General features: G+C 43.8%; 1 long non-coding RNA gene and 1 other non-coding gene across 2 annotated transcripts in view; one reads left to right on the top strand and one right to left on the bottom strand.

The window, feature by feature from the left end:
• The first annotated feature begins 3,888 nt into the window (after window positions 1–3,888).
• Window positions 3,889–4,008, top strand: LOC111743988. The gene has a single exon (XR_002781966.1). It is a non-coding gene; the product is annotated as a 5S ribosomal RNA (ribosomal RNA).
• Window positions 4,009–17,916: 13,908 nt separating this feature from the next.
• Window positions 17,917–19,616, bottom strand: part of LOC111743957 — a 3,769-nt gene continuing 2,069 nt past the window's right edge. The window contains exon 2 of the long non-coding RNA XR_002781959.1: window positions 17,917–19,527. This is a non-coding gene — a long non-coding RNA (uncharacterized LOC111743957). The remainder of the gene's footprint in view (window positions 19,528–19,616) is intronic.

Raw genomic sequence — 19,616 nt, 5'->3', positions numbered from 1 at the left:
CTAGCTGAGTCCAGCCAGGCACAATGATGCACTCACCTGCATTGACTGGGAAACCTAATTGCCTTAAGGTTCTGTGCAGAGCCAGCCCGGACCTAATCATTCCACTCACATCAAAATATTTACTCCAAATAGTCATTACCACCAGGAAGGGGCTTGCAGGTAGCTGGGGAGGGGGTGGGGGAGGCTCAGAGTTCAGCACACCCTGTAATGGACGCAAGCTGTTTGCAGAGGCTGCTGCCCAGTCATCCAATGCTCAACGATTCCCTCCACCCCCCACCCCTGAGAGATTTCTTAAGTGTTTGTACTTTTATACCCCAAGGCCCGAGAATCATCTGATTCCGCCTGGTGCAGGTGCTGGGCTTGGGAACAGACAGTAAATGATTTGCATAAAGTGAGTGATTTGCATAGTATGGAAAATTTGCATGTGGTAAATAGCTAAGGGGAGGATAAAACTATGGCCCAGAAATGGCCTAAAATAACATGTTCATCTGTAACCCCAGGGTAATCTGAATGAGCATCTGCCTTCAAAGAGAGACGTACCCAGTCCCTGACCATCACAGCTCATGTCCTGAAAGTCTGATGGGACTAAGAATGAAGGATACAGGATGCATGAGACCAGAGTGTCCCACAGGCTAGGCGCCTGACCATTCCGCACCTCCACTCCCTCCTGTCAATGCACTTTGTTATGACCAGATGCAGCTCCCAAGAGGTGCTCCTCCACTGCACCGTGAGCTCGCTGAGGGCAGGAACCATACCGATTCAGTTACACACCCCAGCATCTGGCTCAGGAACAGCACTGTGCCGCTGGGGAATGTCTGCGGCTGCAGGGAGCAAAAACCTCAGCTAACAATGGCTTAAACCATAAGAGCATTTACCATTTACTTCCTAAGAAGTTCAGAAGTACTGGGGGAGAGGTGGCTCAACAACGTCATCAAGAGCTAGTTCCAGGAGTCCCTCCACACTACCATCCTCAATTCTGCTCTCGTGATGTTAAGATGGCTGCCTCAGCAACATGCCATCACATCCTCATCATCCTCATGGGACAATGCACAAAGCAGGAAGCAAAAGGACTTGCAGCTCATTGGCCGCTCTATCTTATCAGAGAGGTTGTTTCCCAGAAGCCGCAGCAGATATCCCAGAGCTGAGTCACATGTCCACTTCTAGACCAATCACTATCAAAAGGTAAGATGACTGGAGCTGGGCACATTGCTGCCTGAACTAAATCAAGATTCTGATAAGCAAAGAGGAATCAGAGAAAGGCTAATGGATAGAAAACAAATGATACCAACCAGCGACAATAAATGTCTGTTAATGAAGAGATCAAGCAGCTACTTATGAGACCTAAGTGGGGTCTTCTCTCTCTCTCCCCCTTGGCCCAAGTCCAAATACTGGGATCTTATCACTATGTGATACAGGTACACAACACAGTAAGAAGCAAGATGAAGCAAGCGTGAGGAAGGAAAGCTCATGGGGCTGAGTTCCATTGCTTACCCATCGGCAGCATGGGAGTCAGGAAATGGAAAGGCAGCTGCAGGAATTCAATCAGGAGACAGTGAGAGTCTGCTCTAGCATGAGGAGTGTTACCATTAACCAAGACAATCACGGTAATGCTGAAATCAGCATTTAGAGAGCACTTACTATGTGGCAAGCACTCCTTTCGGACCATCACTTTTCTTCTTTAATTTTCCTAGTTATCTTTAGTAGATTTCCTTTCAAACTACAAAAGCAATTCTGGTCATGATGACAAGCCAATTAATACAGAGGTATACAAATAAATAGCCAACGATATTCCTCTCCCCATCAAAACAACCAATGTGAACAATTTAGCAGATCACTACGTTTTCACATATGTGAAAACACCCTGTCGACTCTGAGGGTCATGTCTTTACAGCTGGGTTATCCGTAGCCATCTGCCAGAATCTCGAGAAAACTCGACATTCTTGCAGAAGACTCACCGAACCCTCCAGGTTCTCCTTGATTTCAACATCTGCCCGTGTTCCTCTTTCTCACTCCACTCCTTTCTCCCGTGACACCTCCTCGGTTGTGACCTCACTGAGACTCCTTGGCTCCTGGGTCCTTCCTACCTTTCTCCAAGTTGGTACTACCGAATCACCACTTCGCCTTCTCCCCGCTTCATCCTGGACTGGATGGAGCATTCCTTCCTCCACTCTTGTCAGTGCTATAACATCTACCTCTTTGTTCTTCTACCCAGCGTATCCCCAACTTTTGATCAGTTCAACTACCATCTTTCTTCACTCATCGCTCAGACAGCCAAGTGCAACGGAAGGAAATTATACGTTCCACAGCTTGATGCCCCTGAGAACCAGATTCCCAGCATCCCTGGGGCCCTTGGCATTGCCTTTGCTGCCAGGACACATAAGACTGGAGACACTGCCAACACACTCCCAAGGTCGGGCCCTGACTTAAATAACAGCAAACGATTTTCAGATAACTAAAACATTAAAATAATTGGTAATTTCCATAGCTATGATTAAGAGCCATCAGTAACTCCTCATTCATGAGGATCGCAGCAAAAGGAAGATGGAAGCGAATTGTGCACAAAGCAAGCCAGAATTCCTGTAGTAACGTCACCTTTTCTCTCTCCCTCTTATAAAAGCATAGCGAGATCAAGTGAGTGAGACATTATAGGAATAATCCTGAGTCTGATCTAATTTAAGTAAATAATTTAATATATTGACACTATAAACATGATTACTCAAACTCAAATGTTTCTGGGCCATTTTTCTAGTCTCAGGCCAGTGTCACATCAGAAAAAAATACGGTTCTGATTCCCAAAGCACTGAAAGACAAAAGAATCTTTCCTAAAGTTTTCTTGGAGAAGTACAGGTGGGAGTTTTACCCACATTACACAGAAAAGTTTCTTTAAATTCCCTATTTCCCCGTTCAAGGTGGATGGAATATTTGCATATGTGACGGATTTATTCCTCACGATACCATTTCCTCTGCCTGGACACAAGGCAAGACTATTTCTCAATCTCCCTCCTATGCAGTTAGATTAAGGCCATATGACTGGTTTTGGTCAGTGTGATGTGAGCAATTGTGACCTGTGTCATTTCCAAGCCCACATTAAGAGCCCGTGTGCCTCCTACACACTTTCTAGTTTTTTTCCCTGCTGCAGGGACCTTGAAAATCTTATGTGTTGAGATGGGATTATCGCAGAGAGCCTGGATCCCTGAATCTCCAGATGGAGGTTCCATCAGACTCTGTGAGAACAAGAAATAAAAAACTTTTGTCTTATTAAAACACTCAGATTTGAGGATTGATCTTACAGCAGCAAAACCTCTCTTATCCTGATTAACGCAGCTGTAAATGCATCTTATGTGATCCTGAGCAAAGAAGCTAGAACCCTTTCTAATATCTAGAAGTCTAGACTCCCTAGAATACTCAGGTTCTCAATACCATTTGCATCTCCACAGTGCTCAGCAGAGCTAGTTTTAATCCAATCCCACCAATAATTTATTGAACAAGTTACTTAGCCTATCTATATGTCTGTTTTTCTATATAGTAAATGGAAAAATAATAGTGCCTGCTTTCATAGGATTGCTGTGGGGACTAAAGAGATAAGAGTGAGCACTTTTAGGAATCTGTTCTACAGATAAATTCATGCCTGTATTCGAAGAAATACATAGAAGGATTTTCACTGCCCTGTTGGCTAAAAGAAGACTGGGAACAACCTAAATATCCCTCAATGAAAAAAAGTGGCTAAATATGTTATGACACATCTGTAAAATGGAATAGAATACCATGTAGCTGTAAAAATAAATAAATAAAATAAATCTACTTATGCTAAAATGGAAAAACTGCCGAGATGTATTGCTACATGTAAAAAGCAAGGAGCAGTATGAAATATATAAAATGCAACCATTCGTCTACGGCCATGCCACCCTGAACACGCCCGATGTCATCTGATCTCGGAAGCTAAGCAGGGTCGGGCCTGGTTTAGTACTTGGATGGGAGACCACCTAGGAAGACCAGGTGCTGTAGGCGTAAAAAGATATATAAATAAATAAAAATAAAATAAAATAAATAAAATGCAACCATTTGTTTTTTAAACGATCTGCCCAAATATGGTGATTCGTGGATTTAAGAAATTTTAGGACATGCAAAAAACGTTTGCTTCTAACGAAAGGAAACTAGGAGCCTGGGTTCAGAAGGGGATTTATATTTTACTGTCTATCTTCTTGTACTATTTTCATTTTACACTTATTACTTTTAATAAAATAATAATGTAAATAAAGTACTTAGCAGTCCATGCCAATGTTAAATATTACTGTTGTTGACGATGTTGTTATAATGAATTAATACTGATTTCTTTTGGTTAACATTACATTTCAAGGGCTCCTGCCCCTGGTTCCCTGCAAAGGCCTGTCTCCTGCCTCCTTGTTTTCTTCCCTTTCTTCTAAGGAAAATGAGAAACAGGAAACTGTGGAGACTAAATTCCTATTCTGGGTCTTCTCTGGAAGAAACAATTGCCACCTGGACATGTCTGCACGCCAGCCAACACAGCCCCGCTGCCTCTCGGAAAAGGTGTGAGGTTTCGCGCGAGGTGCTGGGCTGGTGGAGAGACCACTGCAGCAGATGGAATCCTGCCGCTGCGCCCCAGGAGGTGGCTCTCAGAGAAACGCCTGTCCTTGAACAGTCGCCCTGACTTCAGAGTTTGTAGTGGAAGGTGACTGCCATCGCTGCTGCTGTGCGCCACCTGGGACTGGCATGTGGAGAGGAAGCTGGGTAAGAACATTTGCTCCAGAGTGGGGCTGCCCTGCCAGGCTGTCAGTGTGGCAGGCGGAATAACAGCCCCCTAAATATGTCCACATCTTAATCCCTGGAACCTATGAATGTTACCTTATAAGGCAAAAGGGATCTTTCTGATGTGATTAAGTGAAGTCTCAATGAGATGGGGAGATTATCCCAAGTTATCCGGGTGAGTCTGATACAATCACAGCAGCCTTTATAAAAGGGACATAGGAGGCTCAGAGTCAGAGGAGAAGGCCATGTGAGGATGAAAACAGAGAGATTTGAAGATGCTACACTGAGGCTTTGAAGACGGAAGAGAGAGCCGTGAACCAAGGAATGGAATCCTAGAAGCTAAAAAAGGCAAGGAAACGCATTCTCTCCGGGGCCTCATGAGGGAATATAATCCTTCCCATACCTCAATTTCAGCCCAGTGAAATCCATTTTGGACTTCTGACTTCCACAACTGTAAGATAATAAATCTGTGTTGTTTAAGGCTACTAAGCTTATGGTTAATTTGTTACAGCAGCCATCCAAAACTATACAGTCACAACCTGCTTCTCACTGTCTCTTTGCTCACCTCCGTTCACCTTCCCCTTTCAGCTGCCTTCCCAGGCAAATCTGACCCTCAAGATTCCAAATGGCTGCTGCACCTCCAAACCTCACATCCTCTCAGCTTCAAGTCCCATGGAGGATTCTTCTTAGCTCATTTACATGGCCTGCCCACTCTCTGGCTCTATTGGGATGTGAGAGGAAGGATATGGCTGGAGGAACTATAAGAACTCTTCGATTTTATGGCAGGAAGAGCAACACAAGTCTGTATACCGTAGCAGTGAAGTAGTTATAAGGAGTGTGGATTCTGAAGCCATACTGCTGGTCACTACTATGTGAACCTGGGCAAGTTACTTGACCTACTGGTGCCTCTGTTGCTACACTTTAAGAGAGAGATAATAATAGCACTCGGCTCCAGGATTGTTATAAGAATTAAATGAGTTAATAAACATAAAGCACCTAGAAGCATAGCCTGGGATACAGAAAGAGTTATAAAAGAATTTTGCCATGATCTTCCCAGATTTTTTGAAGGAAAGGGAATAGATGCTGAAGTGGCTAAAAACGATGACCTTCCACCATGGGGTGGGAGATTCTGGGTTAGGACGATGCGTATTTGTCTATTTCTAAAGCTTGAATGTAGGCTTTCTTAAGCCCAAAGCTTAGTACTAGGGGTGCAGTGAGAGGTTAGAGCTCCTGGCCCAGTATGGCTGCAAGTAACACAGGTGTGAGATAGAGGAGGGAGGAGGAGATGGTAAGAAAGACTGAGGCTGGAGAGAGGCAGTCCTGAGTTCTCAGTCAGAACCTTTGCACATTTATACGGCGCATATGACTAGATGCTGGGGACAGAGAGAGGAGGCACACACTGGCCCTGCCTCAAAGAGCACAGTGAGATGAAGGAGACTCAGAAATAAAACATGATAGTGTAGCTGATCAGTGTGAGCACAAGTGTATTTACAAAGGGCTGGAACAGTTCAGAAGAGGGGCTGGTTCACTGCCCAGATAATCCTGGAAGGCTTTGGAGAAGAGGTGCTATGTGCTGGATGTTAAAAGGTGCCAGAACAATCTTTGGACAAAGAAGGTGAGGAGGGCAACCCAGGCAGAAAAAAACAGCTGTGCAAAGGTACGGTGGTATGTTACCACGAGAAAACAGACACTTTTAGATCCTGATCTCCCAGTGGGCTTGATGTCAGAGCATCCTCGCCAGGGGCTGGAGTGAGTCAGCAGGCTGAACGAATAACATAGAGTTCTTCCCCCAGCCTGAAAGGTTTTGCAGGATCTCGCCTCCGCCTTCTCTGATCCCCGCTGGAAACACTTTCCTCTCGGGCCTTCTGCTCCTCGGGCTCACTGAGTTCAGACCTGCCTGATCAGACGATATCTTCTTGTGGCTGGTTCCTTCTCACCATTTAGATCCCCAGTCAGGTGTCGCTGCCTGAGAAAAGCCTTCCCTGATTACTCGATAAAATAGCCACTCTCTGTCATAAAGCTCGCCCCTTGTTAAAGTCTTGTTTGTTGAGTCAACTTTAGATCCATCCCGCCCTCCAAAATGTAAACTCCACAAGAGGAGGGCCTCTGCATGTTTTTTCACCACAGCGTCCTCGGCGCCTTGAGATGTGCCTAGCACACGGTTGGTACCTGTGATGGCCGACTGTATGTGTCAGGTTGACTGAGGTGCCAGGCCATTTGGTCAAACATTATTGTGGCTGTGTCTGTGAGGGAGTTTCTGGATGAGATTAACACTTGAGTCAGTAGACTGGGCAAAGCAGATTGCCCTCCCCGGGGTGGGTGGGCCTCATCCAAGCAGTCGAAGGCCTGACTAGAACAAAAAGGCTGACCCTCCCCTGAGTAAGAAAGAATTTTTCCTGCTGACTGCCTTTGAATTGAGACATTTATTTATTTTTTTTTTCCTGTCTTCAGATGCAAACTGAAACATCAGCTCTTCCTGGGTCTCAAGCCAGCGGCCTTCTGACTGGAACTGCACCCTCGGCTCTCCTGGGTCTCTCTTACCAACTCACCCTGCAGATCTTGGGACTTCTCAGCCCCCTTAATCATGTAAGCCAGTTCCTTATAATTAATTGATTAATTAGTTAATTAATCAATCAACCTCCCCTATTGGTTCCATTTCTCTGGAGAAATCAGACTAATATAGTGCTCAATAAATGTTAGTAGAATGAATGAATGAACAACACCCCACTTACAAATCCTCTTTCTGAGGCAAAGTCTGTGTTAGACAGCCAAGCTCAAAATCAACAGTGCGGACCCCGGATGGGGGTGGGGTAGGGTTCCTGGAGTCACTGCCAGGAACCTATATGGGATCTTCCAGCTCTGGACAAAGGACAAAGGATGGTCCTCCCTGTAAAAGGAAGACTAGCTTCTAGTCATAGCTTGTGCCCAAATCCTTCATCAGACCTTCCCTCCTCTCCACCGAGGATGGCTTCCCTCAGCTGCCCAGCACTTGCCACCATGACTGGATGATGCGCTGGACTATGGTGGGTCTTCCTTGATTCACCCTTCTGTGACATGGCAATTGCTCGCCGGCCCTGGGGTCAGCCAAACTTGGATCTAAGAACCAGCTCAGCCAGGATGTCGATAAACCTTTAAAAGCTGTCCTGTGAAGTCTGTGCCTTTCATATTTTTCCTTAAACACTGTTCTCAAGGTTGCAAAAGCACAAGTCTGACCCGCCTTCTTGAGCTGCATCTCCCATGAAGCTGTTTGTTATAACATACCCCTGAGCAGCATCCCCCACACAGCATGTACTGTCCCCAGCAATGTCATATATTGTCCCTATGCAGTATCCCCATGCAGTGTCCTCCCAGTGACATGCGGTGACTTGGGCGGCATCCCCACACAATGTCCCTATGCAATATCGCCACTCAGTGTTCCTACAGTCTTTTTTCTAACTTACTTAAAAATTAATAATAACTACTTTTTCTTGCTATTGTTACAGGCCAGTGACAAAGATTCTGTTCTTGACCAAGCTCTAAGCCAAGCCCCAGGAGCTTGGCCTATAAAGACTTGAACAAATGCGTGATTTCTAACAGGTCAAGGCCACATCCCTAGGATGACCCTAGCCCCGCTTAAAGTGCCTGCCTGAGAAACTCAAGGCCAAAAGAACTGACTGTTCTCCCTGAGGAGTGTCCCTGTCCCCCAACCTCTGTGGGAAGGGAGGAGCTAAGCTTCGATAGGTGCCAGTTAACAAACCCTAATGGGTTTGACATGGACCAGCCCCCACTTCCTGCTTTTGTAATTTTTCACTTCCCTGACTCTACTGAGTACCCCCTCCCTCCCCTCCCTATCCCCTCAGTCTCCCTTTAAAACACTCAGTCACTGCTGTACAAATCAAAGTTGAGTTCGCTCACTCTGGACTCTTTTCCCTATTGTGAGAAGATGCTACTGATTAAAATCTGTCCTTACCACCTCAACCAGTGCCCAGCTTTGTTTATCTGGGACACCGGGCACTGAGGAATGTGTTTCCCATTACGGTATCTCATCTGATCCTCAGAAGAACCCTACAATGTGGGGAAACTGAGGGTCTGAGAAGTCCCTTGCTGAAGACCATGGAGCTGGAGTGCAGTGGACCCTGCAGTCCTACCCACTACATACTTCCTACCACAGCCTTATTACAGAGAAGAAAGGGATCATTTGAATCAGAGAACAACATTCTAATCCCAAAGCCTACATGGCCACAGGTTCAAAGCAGACATCAATACTGTCCACCAGTGTGGCAGCTACAGGCCCACCCTCATGAGCAGTGGCAGATGGCTTTGGTGACTAAGGCTGAGGTTTGCAGGGAGCCAGGCTCTGGGCTTCAGCAATCACATCCCATTTTCCTGAGATCATCACAGAAGCTTTGCTCCTCTGCCTCTCAAGGAATCAATTCTGACCCTGGAGTCCAACTACCCAAATGAGTTTACAGCACGCTGGAGCTTTTGCATGGGACCTGGGGTAGAAGCAGGACAGACGAAGGGTTCCCCACCCTCTTGCAGGAAGGAATTTGCTTTGCTCCTTTTCCGTGAGATTAGAAATACATTCCAAAGCTCCTGTGAAATCTGGTGGGCAAAAGGTGAGTGTGAGCAGCGTTGGAGGTTCTGGTCTCTACTCTAAAGGGAATCACAGTCCCTTTGGAGGATCTGACTGTTTAAAACTAGTGTTGAGAAAGGAGTCCCACACTTAATATCTGAAGACTCAAGTTTGAGGCTTCAATATATCACATGATCCCTCTGGGATTCTGTTTCTGTAACTCAAAAACGGTAGCAATATCTCCAGCAGCACCTACCTTAACTGCTTGGTGTGTCCATGCCACAGGGAGACCAAAGTGATCAGTCCAAGGTCAAGAGTGTCTATCCTTAACAACCTAGTAGACCTTTCACAAGTCAAACAACCTAATTGCTGAAGGACAGCTAGCTCTCCACCAAAAAAAAGCAGTAATGTGTTGTATTGAAAGCTCTCTTTTCTTTTTTTCTTTTTTTTTTTTTTTAGTAGTTTGGTATCTATGCATTTTAGCTTTGGAGAATAAATTTCAAGTTGGGGAGATTCATTTTTTTTTTAATGCAAATTGGCTTTGATTTGGAAAGAGCTGTGACGGAGTTCTGGGGTGGGGCCTCTGATCTTAATGGCTACATTTGCATATCAATGGCCTCTCACTTCATTCGCTGCCTCGGCCACCCTCTGAGTTTAGATGGCTCAAGACATAATGGAAAGATGGGAGAAATGCTGGTTGTTCTTTTTTAAAACATTTAAATATAGAAACTGCTTTGAAATAAAAATTTCCCCAGGACTTTTGAAGTTGGACTGAGCAGATAAAATAGATAATCTCTTATCACGCTTACCAAGACTGTAAAATCTCTGAGGTACCTTTCAGATGAAAATGAGGACTCGGTTTGGGGAGGCTGTCTGGGCTGGAGATGGACATGTGAGAGCCCTCTAAGCCTTGCGTGGGGCTTGGATGAGATGATGTCAAGAGGAGGTGCAGGCGACTCCAGCATCCTGCTCTGTAAAACTGTCTCCACCAAATGCTTTGGGTCCTTGGCCGAAGCAGTTCTTCTACACGCCGTGTGTGGCATCTGGGTACCTCACTGCTGATGTGCTTTTCGCCCTTTCGTTAATACAATGGCTAGTTTGTATTCTTGCCAAGGATATAGGAGCTGAATCTAATCATGAGGAAACAATCAGACAAATTCAGATCACGGGTCAATATACAGAACCAGTAGCCTGGTTCTTTCAAAGGTGCCCATGTCATGAAAGACAAGAAAATAAAATAAATCAAGGGGGCAATCCTAGAATCTAAATTAAAGGAGATGAGGAAAACATGACATTCAAACGCAGTGATTTATCCTTGATCAGAGCATAAATCTAAAAGAAAAAATATAAAGGATACTTTAAGGGGAAGAGGGAAAACTCAAATACGGTTAGAGAATATTTTTTATATCAATGCTAAATGTCTTGGCTGTGATCAGGATATTAGGGTTATGTAGGAGAATTTCCTGGATTTCAGGAAGTATATGCTGACATGTTTAAGGATATATGTCTGCCATTTTCAATAGGCTCAGGAAAAAAATTTTAAATACATAGAAAGAGAGAGAAATAAAGCAAATACTGGAATATGTTAACAAACCGGAGACTCTAAGTGAAGGTTATATGTGTATTCATTATACTACTCTAGGAAATTTTCTTTAAATTTTAAATTTCTCAAAATAAATGGGGAAATTGCAATGAAATCAACTTTTTTTTTTTTTTTTGAGCTCAAACTTCTGAAACCAACTACTCAGAATCAGATCAAAGTTCACAAGTTAAGGGTACAGCCCTCCATAAGAATGCCTTTACTATAGACACCAGCCATAACTTTGGGGGTCGTCAGGCCACCCACACATCTGACCAGATGGCTATGAATTCAGGAGTTTCCATCACCCCTTCAGATTCTGTAATTCACTAGAATAAGTCAGAGAATTCAGGAAAGTGCTGTACTTACAATTACTGTTTTATATTGCAAAAGAATGCAAATCAGAACCAGCCACAGAGAGAAACACTCAGAGAAAAGTCTGAAAAGGTCCCAAATGCAAAACTTTCATTGTTCTCTCCACTTCAAATCATCATGTGTTACCGTCTAGTCATACCAATGTGTGATGATACAGAGTATTAAAACCAGGGAAGCTCACCCAAGCTTTGGTGTCCATAGTTTTTACTGGGGTCTCATTCATCAATGATTGAATCATTGGCTACACTCCTCCTCTTTTCCCCAGAGGTCAAGCTGGTATCACATGGCTCAAAGCCCCAACCCTCTCATCACAAAATTGGTCTTTCTTTAAGTGGCCAGTCCCCATCCTGAGTCACCTAATTAGCATAAACATTCAGGGTCCACCATGAATAACAACAACATTCCTATCACTCATTATTTCAAGAATTTACAGGGTATCTTCCAAGAACCAGGGACCAAGGCCGCTCACATTCTTTATTACACAGAAATAAGACAAAATATTTTTTCGAACAAAATTTAAAAAAAACTTTCATCAAGAACCACAATAGGTAAGGCTACGGCATTTGAATGAAAAACTATCAGACTCCAGAGACACTGTCTCAGCTCCATGCAGCCTCCAACAGCACCATCTGTTTGCATCTTGAGTTTAAAGAGGCCACTTAGATCTCGCAACAGTTCCCATTTCAAAGGCATTAGGATAAGTCATTTCTCTTTTCTGCAGCAAGTCAGCTGCAAACAGTAAGTACACAGTTGTGTAGGAGTGACGAATGGAAGAAAATAATTTACATTTGTTGTTCAATACTTCTCAATTCAATTTAATATGCCAAATTCTTATGATAATCACAGCCTATACTACTTGAGTCAAATCAGATCCTTCTAACTCTCCAACTCAAACAGAAAAGAAGTCAGGATTCCACAAGCAATGCGAAAAAAATCACTGTATAATTATAAATTAGAACCGTAATCAGCCCTCTGGCCCCTGGGGCTTCTTCAACACTCGGCTGTGAACCAAAATGACTTACTGTGAATGTATCTGCAGGAGAAGAGCTCCAGGCACAGGACAGAGCTGAAAAACTGGAAAGAAGAAATATTCATGAAAAATTAAAAGAGGAGGCTTGTTATCTGGCAAATAGAGAATCTAGAAGCATCAGTATTCTCTCTGCAACTAGTTTGTTTTTAAATATGAGAGTGATACATACACATAGGAAAAAAGTATTGAACAGTGAAAGAGTATAATACCAGTTATATCTAAAATGTAACAACTCTGTCAAGAAGGACACAGACCAATCGCAACAGATTCTAGCAACTGTATTAGAGAGGACCCGCTGAACAACAGTTTGGATACACAACGAAAAAGAGTTTTCTCACCCCAGACATCCTGCTGCACTCCCCACAGGTAACCTCTGTTAATTTCTTAGGACTTGGTCTAGAAATGTTTTATACATATATCAGCATATCTGTGTATTTATATATCCCTTTCGTATAGATTTGTTTTTGAAAATACCACTGTTCTATTGCATACCTGCTTCTTTTAACAATATATCTTGGACATCTTTCTACATCTTCACACATAGAAGCTACTTCATTTTTGTGAAGCTCAAGCAATGCTACTCAAAAATATGATCTGTACACCAGTGTTAGTCCAGGAACTGACTCAAGTAAGACCAGTAAGAAACAGCAGACTATCTACTTCGAGCAGCACCACAATAGAATATGTTCACCATAAATTATTTAACCAATCTCCTCTTGATGGGCACTTAGGTTCCTACAGGTGAACATTCTTATATGCATACATTTTTATGTACTTGGGAGAGTACTTCTATGGGATAGATCCTCAGGAAAAGAATCAAAGATTGTATAATTGATGACAAAGCTGATCATGATGGCGCCAGTGGTTAGAAGTCACCTCAGAGAGAACTAGTCCAACTCTTGCATTTCACTGATGAGAAAGGTAAAACCAAAAAGGTACGAGCAAGGTCCAAAGCCAAGCAAGCCCATAGCCCATAGCAGAAGTAGGAATGGCCCTAAGTCCTCTGAAAGGCACTGGATGTCAATGAAGCAAAGGCCTAAGAGTCCACACCAAGAAGATGGATGGATACACTCACCCCACACAGTGACTCCATCTCTGATATCATGATAACTTGGAACAATTAAGGGCATCTAAGGTCGCCCTGGGACTGATCTGCAGGTAATCCAGTCCTGTTTTCATAGGCTTTGCTAGGCCTCCTAGGAATACCAGTGAAGGGGACTATAGAACACAAGGCTTGGACTGATTTAAGCCATCCCTTGGAGGAAGGAAGGAAAAGGTTGCATTAGACCAGGATATCCTAAGAAGGCAGATAATTCACCTGGAACTTAGAAGAGTTAAATGATAGTGGGCTTCGATCAGAGTAAGAAAAAGAAAGTGAAAAGGAATGAAGGCAAATGAAGGATTAAAAGGACAGAGAACAGAGCTGCATAAAACAAGGACAAACACAGAGGTTTAGCAGAGGCTAGAAGAATTGTTCACAGAATTAGGAGAAACACAGCAGTGGAATCTTGGAAGCCAAGAGAAGAAAGTTCTGAGAAGGAATAAGTGGACAGCAGTGTCAAATGCTGCAGAGGGCTCAAATGAGGTGAAGACTAAAATATCCATTGTATGTGGCAACATGGAAGCCACTGGTGAACTTACTGAGTCACTTCAGTAAGGCACTGCCAGCAGAATCCTGGTTGCAGTGACTTGAGGAGAGAATGAGAGAAAATGGAGCCATCAAGTGTAGATCATTACTGGGCAAACTGGTTGAGAAGGAGAGCGAGGGGGACGATGGCCGCTTGGGGTATACAGGAGCATGTCCTAGACCTTTACTCAAATTCGGCACACACAGGCAGGTCCCTCATTCTCAAGGCCAGAAGGGAAAAGGGAGTCTCAGCTTTCTGTACCAGCCTCTGCTGTACAGAATCATGGTTCCTGGGGAACCATGGATAATTTGTATAAATTATCCACAGTAACAGAACTCTGTGCCCATACTGTTTGCAAGATGTATGCATGGGGTATGATAATTGCAATAGTCACCATTTACTGAGAGCTTATTTAAGCAAAGCTAAGAGCTTTACATAAATTATCTCATTTAATCCTCACAACAACTCTGTGAGGTGGGCCTTATTATTTTCTTCAATTTGAAAATGATGAAACCTGAGACACAGAGAGTTTAATTAGCCTGCTCCAGGTTCTCCAGCCAACAAATGGCAGCATTGGTCTACTCCAGCTTCAGTCTACTCCAATGCTAGTTCTTCTAACTGTGAAGCCAGCCAGGGTCCCTCAAGCTGGACTCCAAATCACAGGCCTTGGGATCACCTGGGCAGCATTTGAAAAATGCAAATTCCCAGGTTCCACAAAAGATCTTCTGACTCCGAATCTATAAAAGTGGAGCCCAGAATCTGTACTTCTATCAAGCACCACAAACGATTCTTATGCTCACATAGTCTTTTGTGAAATATTTACTTCCTTATTGTTTGAGCTGCCTGTCGTTGGTCTTCGCCCACATTGGGAGTCATAGTCTTCCCTGATGATAAGGATGGCCTGGACTGCTTGTCTGAGATAAAGCCACTTCTCAGGCCTTAACTTAGACCTGTTAAATAAGGATTTCCAGAGACAGGCCTAACAATCTGTACATTTAGCAAGTCCGCCCAGGCAATTCTTGTCTTCAGAGAAGGCCTAAAAACACTGTTCTGTGATTCGCAGTTGAAAGCATCCTTAGCACCACTCTGGGCTCTAATGTCGGTTCTAACACCTAATCATTCCAAGCTTCTTCATCTGTAAAATGTGTATAAATATGTCTGCCTGGTAGAGCCATTGTGAAGATCAGCACTGTGCCAATTAGAATTAGATTTACCTGCTTATAACAAAACTAAAGCAACAGTGGCTTAAACAAAAGGGTTTGTTTTTCTTCTAAAGTATGGAGCTAGGCAATACAGAGCTGGTATGAGGTCCCTAATCTTTACAGATGAAGACTCTTGCTATCTGTCTGCTCTTTCCTTATTAACATACTGCCTCTTGGCACAAAACAGCTGCTGAGGCTGCAGTCATTTTGTCTATAATCCTGCCAAATGGAAGGGAAAAGGTATGCACCTTCTAGCCAAATCAGATCCCCTTGAGGAACATTTCTGGAAGGTTCTTATAACACTTCTTTTTACATCGCATGACCAGAACCACATGATCGGTCATAGAACCACACCTAGTTGCAAGGAAGGCTGGGAACTGAAATCTTTCAGTTCAGCAACAGGCTTTTGCCATTCCAAATAAATGAGGCTTCTGTTACTTAAAAAGAAAAGCAAATAAATATTGGTGTAGCCGTCACAAAAATGTGCTCCCACGCCTTCCTGTTGCAGGGAGCTGAGACCTGCTACTGTCGTGCTTTGAAATCCATTGGCCATGCCTCCCATGGGCTGCACCTCACCAATGGCTGAGTGTGGTGGGGTACAAAGTCAGACCCAGTCCTGAGAGACAAGGGACTCCTTTGTTGGTTAACTCTGGCTCAAGAACTGCCTGACAGCTTTGCCAAACCTCCGTTAGACTGGATTTTCCCTAAACCGTTCAATCATCTGGGACACTTGCACCCATCCTTCTTTCCCTCTCTCCTTCAGTTGGGTTCTGATGGCCCTCCTGGCATTCTCTACCTCCCTCCCTATTCCCTTTCAAAAGGGTACTTCCCCCGGTAAAATCCTTGCACTTTTAATCCCATCTTCTCGAAGGATATGGACTAACAAAATTGGCAAAGCAATTCACAGTCTCTAGCACAGATTCAATAATGCATGCAACACTTGCATAACTCAGGGATGGATATGTAGTAGATACTCAACAAACAGCAGCTGTGTGGTGATGATAATGGCGGCGGGGAGGGGAAGTAGCGCAGAGCCAGCCACAGAGAAAGGCGTGTTCAAAGATGGGGAGGGACTTCGGGTCTGAAGCAAATCACTCTGACTCTCCTTCACCTCCAGAATATTTCTATTAGAGTAAATCTGGTTAAAATTGGCACCAAAGTCAGTATGAAAGGGGGAAAATAGACTCTAGTTGTCATCAGAGGAAAATTGAACTGTTATTACTTACCATCAGCCATTTCAAGTCATTTTTCAACAAAAAGAAAGGAAAAAGATAAATAGGGCAGAGCTGAGACAAAATTGCACAAAATAAACCCAATGTCCTGGGCAACGCTGCTTCTCATGTTGGAAAAACGGTGACCAGAAATGACTTCTCACAATGACCTAAGAACACTATTACCATGAGAAAGTTTTCAGTACGGAAATTAAAGCGCATGCCAATATCTAGAAAAATAATAAAAGAATTCCAACGAGAAAACATAGCATGAGGGAAGGCACGATGGGGGCAAAAGGTGGATGTAACCTATATATGAAACAAAAGTTTCATGGAATTTAACCAACATCACGTACTTCGCACATGGTAGGAGCTTAACAAATGATGGTCGCCCAGATAATTGAATCTCTCTCTCTCTCTCAAGGTTGTACTTCACCCTTCATTCATTCATTAAAGAAAACTTTGTAGAAAGTCTATTATGTGCCAGGCCCTGTGTGCCACAGTGAACAAGACAGTTGATGTCCCTGCCCTCATCATCATTCTGCGGAGAAACCTCCTTTACAGACATTTTATGGGCCCCTCTTCCTCTGTGTTTCCATGGACACAGCCTGAATTAGCACTCTCATCTATCAGATTTAAAGCCCATACGTTGCTTCTGAAATACCTTCTCAGTCTCCAAAACCAAGTTGATGCACCCATGTAAATTTATCCCTGATGCACTTTTGGATTTCCATTGGACTCTGTATTAGTTATCTATTGCTGCATAACAAATCACCCCTTCTCCAAACTTAGCAGCTTAACAAACACTGATGATCTCACAGAGCTAAGGAACGACTTGGCTGGATGGTCTAGGTCAGGGTCTCTCATAAGGTTTCAGCCAGGGTGTCAGTCGGGGCTACGGTTATCTGAAGACTTGATGGGGGCTGGAGGATCTGCTTCTAAGGTGGCTCACACACTTGACTAGCAAGTTGATGCTGCCTGTTGCCAGGAGGCCTCCGTTCTTTGCCACATGGGTCTCTCCAGAGGGCTCCTCATGACATGGCAGCTCACTTTTCCCAGAGCACGCGATCTGATAGAAAGACCGAGAAACCAAGCGAGAAACTGCGATGTCTCTTATAACCTGATCTCAGCAGCGACACATCACCACGTCTCCTGTATTCTGTAGGTCACACAGACCTCCTCTTGACACAATGTGAGAGAGGCTCCACAAGGGTGTGAAAACCAGAAGGCGGGGTTCACTGGGGTCATCCTGGGGACTGGCCGGCACCAACTCCACCCAAAGCCTTGCAGGGAGACGGGGCGTGCGCAAATTTCTCTGTGTGAAAATACAGTAGTCGCCTCTTATCCACGGTTTCACTTTCTCCAGTTTCAGTTACCCACGGTCAACTGTAGCCCAACAATAGTAAATGGAAAATTCCAGAAATCAACAATTTATAAGTTTTAAATTGCATGCTATTCCGAGTAGCATGATGAAATCTCGTGTGGCCCCGCCCAGGGCATAAATCATCCCTTTGTCCAGCGTATCCACGCTGTACGTACAGTACAATAAAATCTTTTGAGAGCAAGAAGCACATTCACATAACTTTTATTACAGTATATTGTTATAATTGTTCCACTTTATCATTGTTGCTGATCTCTTGCAGTGCCTAATTTATAAATTAAACTTTATGACAGTTATGCAGGTATAGGGAGAAACATGGTATATATAGGGTTTGGTACTATCTGCAGTGTCAGGCATCCACTGGGGGTCTTGGAACATATCCTCCACAGATAAGCAGGGACGACTGTATACAAAGGCACACGGTAGTGAATTTACTGTCCTGGAACCCCAGTGTTTGAGCCCCATAAACCCACTTTTCCTCAGTTGCAGTTTAGCATGATGCCACAGGCCTGCATCGAAGGACTTCATAGAAACAGCTCCAATTAAGTCACTGGTGTTTGTTTCACTGCTCAGTCAGTGTCCTCTCTGAAGACCCACAGGAAAAACATCTCTCTGGTCTCAGGATCAGGAAAAGTTGTGTTTCTCCTGAATAATGACTTTGTTTTCCTCCTATAAAACCTGGAATTTTATTGCCATTCATGTTTCCCTCTTTCCTCTGGCTGTTTAGAAGCTCAGAACCAACTGTGTGCTCGCATCCATCTGCTTGATATAACGTCATCCTGGAGTTATTTTTTCCACTTGTTCTCTATTTTGTCCAACTATCTCAACTTTCCATTTTATCCTTTTGTATATTTGTGCTTCTATCACTCATCTGAAAGCTTTTGTGGACTGGAGTACAAAAGCATAATAAAATTAAAGTTTTTGTGCAAAGACTGATGACTTGCACACATGTGCCATCTAGTGGTGAGAGTGATAACTACCAGAATAGAACCCTCTGATTTTTCAGGTTTGTCTTTGCAGGGAAGAAGAGTGGGAGGGATGGAAGGGGAAGGAGACTAAGACTTCTGTGTTTTGTCAAGGAAAAGAGACTGCTGGGGGTTAAAAAGACTCCACGCAGGGCCAAAAAAAGTAGGTGATTCGATGGCTGAAATCTAACATGACTTAGTGGAATCTGAAGCAGCAGCCAAAAAACAGTAAAGACCTTGCAAATGAGGAAGGCACTAGCGATGCAAGGGTTAAGTGAAAGGTGTTAGAAAAACTAAACAATGAAAATAGGCCAGATTCAAGCATATGATCACTTGAAAGGTACTTAATGTGGTTTGATTGCAGATGTGACCAGCCATTTTTTAAGCATTCACATTACCTTAGGAAGAAGCTTAGAGTCTAATGTTTTTGTTTTACTTATGAGAAAACTGGGGCCCAGAGGCACTGAGCACCTTGTGCAAGGTCTTATAGCCTGTTAGTCACAGGTCCAGGGTGACCCTGAGACCAGTCCTCTTTCCCCAGAACCACACTGCCTCTAATCATATGTAGCAGATGCTCATTTGGGTTTTCATTTTGCACACAGGATTTCAAAATAAAAATCCGATTATCACATAAAAGTGCTGGATACAGCATGTTTCCAAGGAATTATTACTCACTGGTTTTGCAGCTGTCCCTTGGCATACCCCAAAGGGTCAGGATGGAGGAGGTGGTTATGAAGCACTGGTTTCATTAATCTTCACTGGATGACAGAAGCCATTAGTCCATAATAAGGAGGGATTCTAGAAGCCAAATGCAGTAGCTGAGGAAGCCCTAGCCTAGGGAAGAGAAAGTAAATTCATTCATCCGCAGTGTTAACCTAGCACTTGCTCTTGGCCAGGATCCAGGGAGGATGCTGGGGTGGTAA

The sequence above is a fragment of the Pteropus vampyrus genome, unplaced genomic scaffold (genome assembly GCF_000151845.1).
Source record: "Pteropus vampyrus isolate Shadow unplaced genomic scaffold, Pvam_2.0 Scaffold125, whole genome shotgun sequence".
NCBI lineage: Eukaryota > Metazoa > Chordata > Mammalia > Chiroptera > Pteropodidae > Pteropus > Pteropus vampyrus.
This window is presented reverse-complemented; position numbering and strand designations above follow the sequence as displayed.